The 7289-nt window shown below is 42.8% G+C and overlaps 1 protein-coding gene across 1 annotated transcript in view; it reads left to right on the plus strand.

Annotated features, from left to right (window-relative positions):
- arhgap36 (Rho GTPase activating protein 36) overlaps positions 1-7289 on the plus strand; it is a 50950-nt gene that overhangs the window by 1007 nt on the left and 42654 nt on the right. The window lies entirely within an intron of this gene.

Below are 7289 nucleotides of genomic sequence, written 5' to 3' on the forward strand. Positions count from 1 at the left end.
ATATATATATATATATATTATAATTTTTTTTTATTTTTTTTTTACTATCTCTTTTCTTATGCACAGTGTAACTCATATCCATTTAAAATCCTACACCAAAAACATTAAGGTTAACTTGCATTCCTTGTTCTGTTCAAGCCCAGAAAAACACTCATCTTGAAAACAACAGACACTATTCCCCTCCCTCAGTCACAGGGGACATTGGCATACTGTTTGTCCATGTTAATGTTGCATTATTGAGATAATGCTGTCCGCCATTTGCCTTGGAACTTAGAATTGGGAAGAATGTTGCACCTATCTTCATCGTGTTTCAGTTGCAACTTTTGAAAATGAGTAGGGTGTACTCATAACATCATAACAATACGAGCTAATAACAATGGCTTTCTCTGTATCTTCTGCTTTTGAATGCTGCAGCTAAATGTTTATTTAATTTTTTGCCCTAAAATTTGCACAGTTTTTTTTTTTGTATAATTTGCTGAAGCTACGTATTTATGGATTTTTGTCCCCATATTTATAAACCAATTTTTGACTGAGATATGACCATTTTAATTCATTCTGACTGTATGTTAGCTGGCACTCGACTAGTATAGCATGCCGTTGTATCATGTAATATGTAAAAGTGGCTTTTAATGACACAATCGGCTTACCATAGACTGCCACCGTCATCTGCCTGGAGCAACCGAATCAGCTTCATTTTGCTGCGCCACCTCGGAGAGATGCAGCTGATTTGACAATTGAAATGCATTAATTATGGAAATGTTAGACTGAGATACACCTTTGCTATAATTTTTTGAGCAAACACGTCATTGTTTGTAGGTGGTTATCTTGTTAAATTTCGAAGAAATGCACAAGTCGCCTTCTGCCCATTCATGTTTCCACCTATCAGCTTTTGAAAATGCAGCTGATTTGACCATCAAAGTGAATTTATTAAGCAAAAGTTAGACTGAGACACACTTTTTACTATAATTTCGAACAAACAAACAATTGTTTTAAGTGTTACTCTTGTTAAATTCTTGTTAAAGTCCTCCCGTACACGTCCCCACGGCTGCCATTTGGCAGCCAATTGATTTTTGCCACAACACCGGCCCACATTTCCGGGTTGTCAGCAGTAACGCATAAAAAACACGACGCGTCAGTCGTGACGCATAGTAGATGCGATGTATACGGCAAAGTGACGTATACGGCAAAGTGATGTATACGGCAAAGTGATGTATACGGCAAAGTGACGTCCATCCATGCATCCATTATCTTTACCATCCATCCATCCATCCATTATCTTTTTTTTTTCATTTAGCCTTTATTTATCCAGGTTAGTCTCATTGAGCCACGAGAACTCATTTTCAAGAGAGACCTGTTTTAGGGAGCACATGGTGGGGGTTAAGGGCCTTGCTCATGGGCCCAGAGTGGGGCGAATGAGGGTGGGGGCAAGTGTGGGTGTTTCACCTACCCCACCCACAATTTTGATGTTGTCGGGGCCGGGGCGTGAACCGGCGATCTTCGGATCACAAGCCCACCTCTCTAACCTCTGCGCCACCACTCCCCGCTTTACCCGCTTATTCCATTTTGGATCACGTGGGTCGCTGGTGCCCATGTCCAGCAATCACTGTGCGAGGGGCGGGGGACACCCTGGACGGGTTGCAAGTCCATCACAGGGCCACATAGAGACAAACGAGACAAACAACCATTCACTCTCTCACTCACACCTAGGGACAATTTAGAGTTACCAATCAGCCTAACATGCATGTTTTTGGTCTGTGGGAGGAAACCTTGGTCTGTGGGAGGAAACCGGAGCACCTGGGGAAAACCCACGCATGCACGGAGAGAACATGCAAACTCCACCCAGAAAGGCCCCCGGACCGGGGTTTGAACCAAGGACCTGCTCGCTGAGAGGCAGCAGCTCTACCAGTTGCGCCACCGTGCTGTCGCAAAGTGACGTACTTTTGGATTTTTTCCACTTTATTCGACATATTTGGACTGATGCAACTTATAGGGCAGTGCAATGTTTACGGCGGAAAATATGGTACTAGAGATACTATAGTTCTATGTGTGTGACTGATTTAAAGAAAGAAACCAAGAAAAGAGTAAAAAAAAACAATAAAACAATCAACGTTTTCTGAGTGAGGCAACTATTATGGATATTGAGGTTGGAGTTAGAAGTTTCATACTTTTCAAATCAATTCAATTCAATTCAGTTTATTTATATAGCGCCAAATCACAACAAAGTTGTCTCAGGGCACTTTACAGGAACATTCACGTACATAAAAGCCAGTTAGTAAAGTTCTCTATCTAAGAAATCCAGCAGACAAGTTGAATCTTGGCTTCTTTGCAGTCTCCCATCCTGAGCAAGCACAGTGGCAACAGTGGAAAGAAAAACTCTCTTTAAAAAGGAAGAAACCTCCAGCAGAACCAGGCTCAGAGTTTTCACATTCCAGTTGATTCTTTCAAATTTGGACTTCCAAAATTTTTTACTTGTTTCTTCGGCCTTGTTCAGAGAACAAATGGCATGCCTTACAACTTGGACTATAGCATTTTAATTAGTTGCACAGAACTAGTGGTGGAGGTGATTTTCTGATGTCTCAAATGGCTTTGCGATATCTAGACATGTGCTGGGTGTGTGTGCTTTATGGAGAGCTTGAAGAACAAACAAGTATTTCATATCCATCTGAAAACCACCAACAGAATAACACTTTTCATGAACAAAATCATCATCCTATTTTTATCACTGTCACTATGAAAGGTGGGCAATTATGTAATTGCCTGTGCATGTGTTTGTTGTCTGTTCATTAGCTTAATATCTGATGAATCACCCAGAGTGTAAAAAATTGGGTGTATAGTACAACTATTTAGTTTTATTTATGTCAGCCTGATTGAAGATGGCTGCTATAGCAAATCAACCTTAGCAAACACAAACATGACCACAACACAGTCAGTTTTAAACATATCAAGCTAAAGTTTGGTGTGGTAGTAGCTGACAGTCATCCACAGCACAAACATTATTAACAGCAACAGCGTTTCAAGGGATGCTGCTGTTTATTCCAGTTATCAAAATTAAATGAGCACAAATAGAACATTTATGTCTCCATTAATTGATACAAAGACATTGCCAGTCAATTTTCTGGATGTTTTTGGATGCGTTAAGTTGGGGAAAAAAAGCCCATTTAGTTGTTTTCAAAGCCTCTTTTTAACCCAGAAATGCTCATTTCATTGAATACATATTTGTGTACCACCTTCAGGGGAGAACATGTTTTCTAGTTACAAGTTTGTTAGATGATGTTGTGTCCAGAATAACCTTCGTCTGATCCTGCAAACTCATTATCTCTCCTCTGACAAACGTAAGATTAAACACAATGGTTGAATTATTACTGGAAACTTCAGTTCTTTTCTCTAATCTGTTTTATGAATGATGGAGCTTTGTTCTTTAAATATTTGCAAATTGTTTTCATTCCAGAGGGCTGTTTCTTTTGTCACAGTTGTATGAGGTTAGTCCCAGTAATGCAGACTGAACACAAGGAGCCTAAAAAAAATAAACCGTCTTATTAAACAGAAACAAAAAGCTGTCGTGATGGGGGTGTGGTGAAGTGGGTAAAGAAGGTGGGCCTGTGATCGGAAGGTTGCCGGTTCAACTCCCCCAACCAACAACTTCAAAATGTGGGTGGAAAAGGTGAAGCACCCACACCTGCCCCCACCTTCATTTGCCCCACACTGGACTCTTGAGCAAGGCTCTTTAGTCTTAACCCCATCATCTGCTCCCCTGGGCGCTCTAGATGGCAACTCTCTGCTCCACACAGAGGGCTGTGGTAGCTCAGTGATATGTGGTTGCGTCAGGAAAGACATCCAGCATAAAAACAATTGCCAAAATCTTTGTGCGAGTTGGTTCGTTGTAGTGACTCCTGAAGAAGGGAGCAGTCAAAAGAATAAAAAACCTGTCATGGCTACTCAAATGTAAAACACTGAAGATCAGACAAAGGAAGGCACAAGGAGACTCGAGAAGATGCAGGAAGAGCTGGGCTTGCTGTTAGAACACGTGATCCTCCACTGAGGAGTGAATGAATGCAGAAAGGTTGACAGGACTGGGGCTGATGAGAGGAGCGACTTCAGCTGTGACAGGTGAAGCAGAGTGCAGGTGTAGGTGGGAGTAGCAGATGGAGGAGCAGAGACCAACTGTGGAAAATCACAGAGAATGATAGAAACACAGGGAGGCAATGAACAAACTCAGAAACCAAAAGCTACAAGCAACAAAAATGAAACATAAACTTGGAAATGCATCCATTCATAGGGCAGCACGGTGGCACAACTGGTAGAGCTGCTGCCTCTCAGCGAGCAGGTCCTTGGTTCAAACCCCGGTCCAGGGGCCTTTCTGGGTGGAGTTTGCATGTTCTCTTTGTGCATGCGTGGGTTTTCTCCGGGTACTCCGGTTTCCTCCCACAGACCAAAAACATGCATGTTAGGCTGATTGGTAATTCTAAATTGTCCCTAGGTGAGAGTGAGAGAGTGAATGTTTGTCTCGTTTGTTTCTATGTGTCCCTGTGATGGACTTGCAACCCATCCAGGGTGTACCCCGCCCCTCGCACAGTGATTGCTGGACATGGGCACCGGCGACCCCCGTGACCCAAAATGGAAGAAGCGGGTAAAGATAATGGTTGGATAGATGAATGCCATCCATCCATTTACCCGCTTCTTCTTTCAAACACTGAAAATACTGATCCTAACATTCCTATGAAAGCTGTGTGGCCTACAGAACACAAGCATAGCTTTGATATTATGAACGCTGCACTCCTTCGATATGAAAATCTAACGTTTGTGTTGGGTAGGTTTCAGACTCTAAAACCAGACCTGCTGGATTAAATAAACTGATAACTCTGTGAAATACCTCAACACTTTTCATCTTCAGATATTTATTTATACACACATTCCTCTCCTTGCTACTGGACTACTCCCTGCTTTGAAAAATTGTTATTGTGTAACTTCCTAATCTGTCTGAACTCTGCAGTACTAGATCCACCTGATAAAGTGGAATAGTTACACGTGTTGACTGGTGAGTTTTGGCTCGAGTTTCTTGAGGCCTGAGGGGTAATCAAGGACGGTGGTGGTGGTAAGATGCTACAACAAGCATCTGATGGTTAAAGTGGTGTATGTTTGTGTTTATATGCAAAAGGTCTCATGTTGGTCTGCTCTCTTGTGGAATTAACTAAACATAATCTGCTTTTCTCAGACTCCATTCTCTCGCAGGACTATTGACCCCTGACCTGCTTAACTTTGACCACATTTCAGTTTGACATTCAAAACTGTTTTTCAGCAAGTGGTCAAACTCAATTTTATGCTTTCAGTAATGAGTGTGTTTTGATGCCCCAAAGAGAAAACCCAAAAGAAATCCGCCATTACTCGACTTTATCTGATTTACTTACTACAATACAACTTCTTAAGGTTTAGTGAAAAAATACAAAAGACTAAGAATACACTAAGCACTAATAGTACAAAACCAAAGTGCCATAACAACAGCAGCACGAACATGAGTCTGTGTGAGCAGATGAGGACCAATGAACACAGCAACACAAAATAATCAGCAGCATGAGATCAGCATCATGGATAGTCAGCAGCACACATCAACAACCAAGTGGTTCTACACTTAATGCTTTTTAACCTCCTTCCTGAGGGGAGCGGGACAAAAAGTGTGTGTGCGGGGTGTGTGGGTCCTTCATGATGCAGGTGGCCCTCTTCCTGAATCTAGAGGTGTAAGTGTCTGTGATGGTGGGGAGGCTGACTCCAGTAGTCTTCTGTGCAGCCTTCACCACTCTCTGCAAAGCTTTTCTTTCTGCAGCTGTGCAGCCTCCATGCCACAACATTGATGCTGGAGCACAGGATGATCTCCACTGCACACCTGTAGAAGGAGGTGAGGACTGAGCTTCCCAGACCAGCTCGTCTCAGCTGCTTGAGGAAGTAGAGTCTCTGATGAGCTTTCTTGATCAGGCTGGAAGTGTTGATGCCCCAGTTGAGGTTGGGGGTAGCTGTATTTATTACTTCTGAAGTCCACGAACATCATTTCATCTTATTCACATTGATGTGAAGGTTGTTCATCCTGCACCACCTCTACAGGTGTTCCACCTCCTGCCTGTAGCTGGACTCCTCATTGTTTTTAATGCATCCAACCATCGCTGTATCATCTGCAAACTTTACAATATGACAGCCTGGATGGGTCGGTATGCAGTCATATGTTAGCAGAGTGAACAGGAGGGGGCTCAACACACAGCCCTGGGGGGAGCCCATGCTAACGGTTATGGTGGAGGAGGAGAAGTCGTTGATCTTCATAGATTGTGGTCTGTTGGTTAAGAAGTCTAGGACCCAATTGCATAGAGAGGAGCTTAGTCCTAGTGTGATTACTTTGTCCATCAGGGTCTGGGGGATCATGGTGTTGAAGGCAGATGTGAAGTCCACGAAGAGCATACGGACATAAGAGTCTTTCTGTTCCAGGTGGATGAGTGCAGTGTGGACCACAGAGGAGATGGCATCCTCTGTTGATTCTCTGTTGATCAATTCTCATGGTATGCGTACTGGTGAGGGTCCACATTGATGTTGATGTTAGCTTTGATGTGGATCATGACCAGTTTTTCAAAACATTTAGTGACAATCGGGGTGAGGGCTATCGGCCAATGGTCATTCAGGCCAGTCACTGTAGAGCTCTTTGGAACTGGGGTAATGGTGGTAGTTTTGAGGCAGGTGGGAACTGTTGCCAGTGTGAGGGAAGATTTAAATATGTTGGCCAGTACCTCGCAGAGCTGATCGGCACAGTCTTTTAGCACCTTCCCCAGGATGTTGTATGGGCCAGCTGCCTTGTGAGGATTGATCCTCCTGAAAATACTCCATACTTCTGCTGAAGTCACGCTGAGGAACTCTTCTTCTTGTGATAAGGTGAGTCTGGTGCTGCGTGGTCTGTTCGAGTCCTCAAAGCGTGCATAGAATCTGTTGAGAGCATCAGGCAGTGATGGATCCCTAGGGCATTGTGTAACTCTACCTTTATAATCCATTATGCCCTTCCACATATTCTGTATGTTTTGTGAGGAGAAGTATCCCTGGATCTTCTGTGCATATGCTGCTTTGACCCTTTGAAAGCCAGCGTCCAGCTCTAACCTTGTCTTTCTCAACTCCTGTGAATTGCCAGACCTGAAGGCAGTGTCCCTGGATCTCATAAGGGTGAGAATCTCTGCATTCATCCAGGGATATATACTGTTAATATATATAAATATAAATAAATAAATATATATATATATATATATATATATATATATATATAT

The sequence above is a fragment of the Nematolebias whitei genome, chromosome 1, assembly GCF_014905685.2.
Source record: "Nematolebias whitei isolate Nwh7 chromosome 1, NemWhi1, whole genome shotgun sequence".
Lineage (NCBI taxonomy): Eukaryota > Metazoa > Chordata > Actinopteri > Cyprinodontiformes > Rivulidae > Nematolebias > Nematolebias whitei.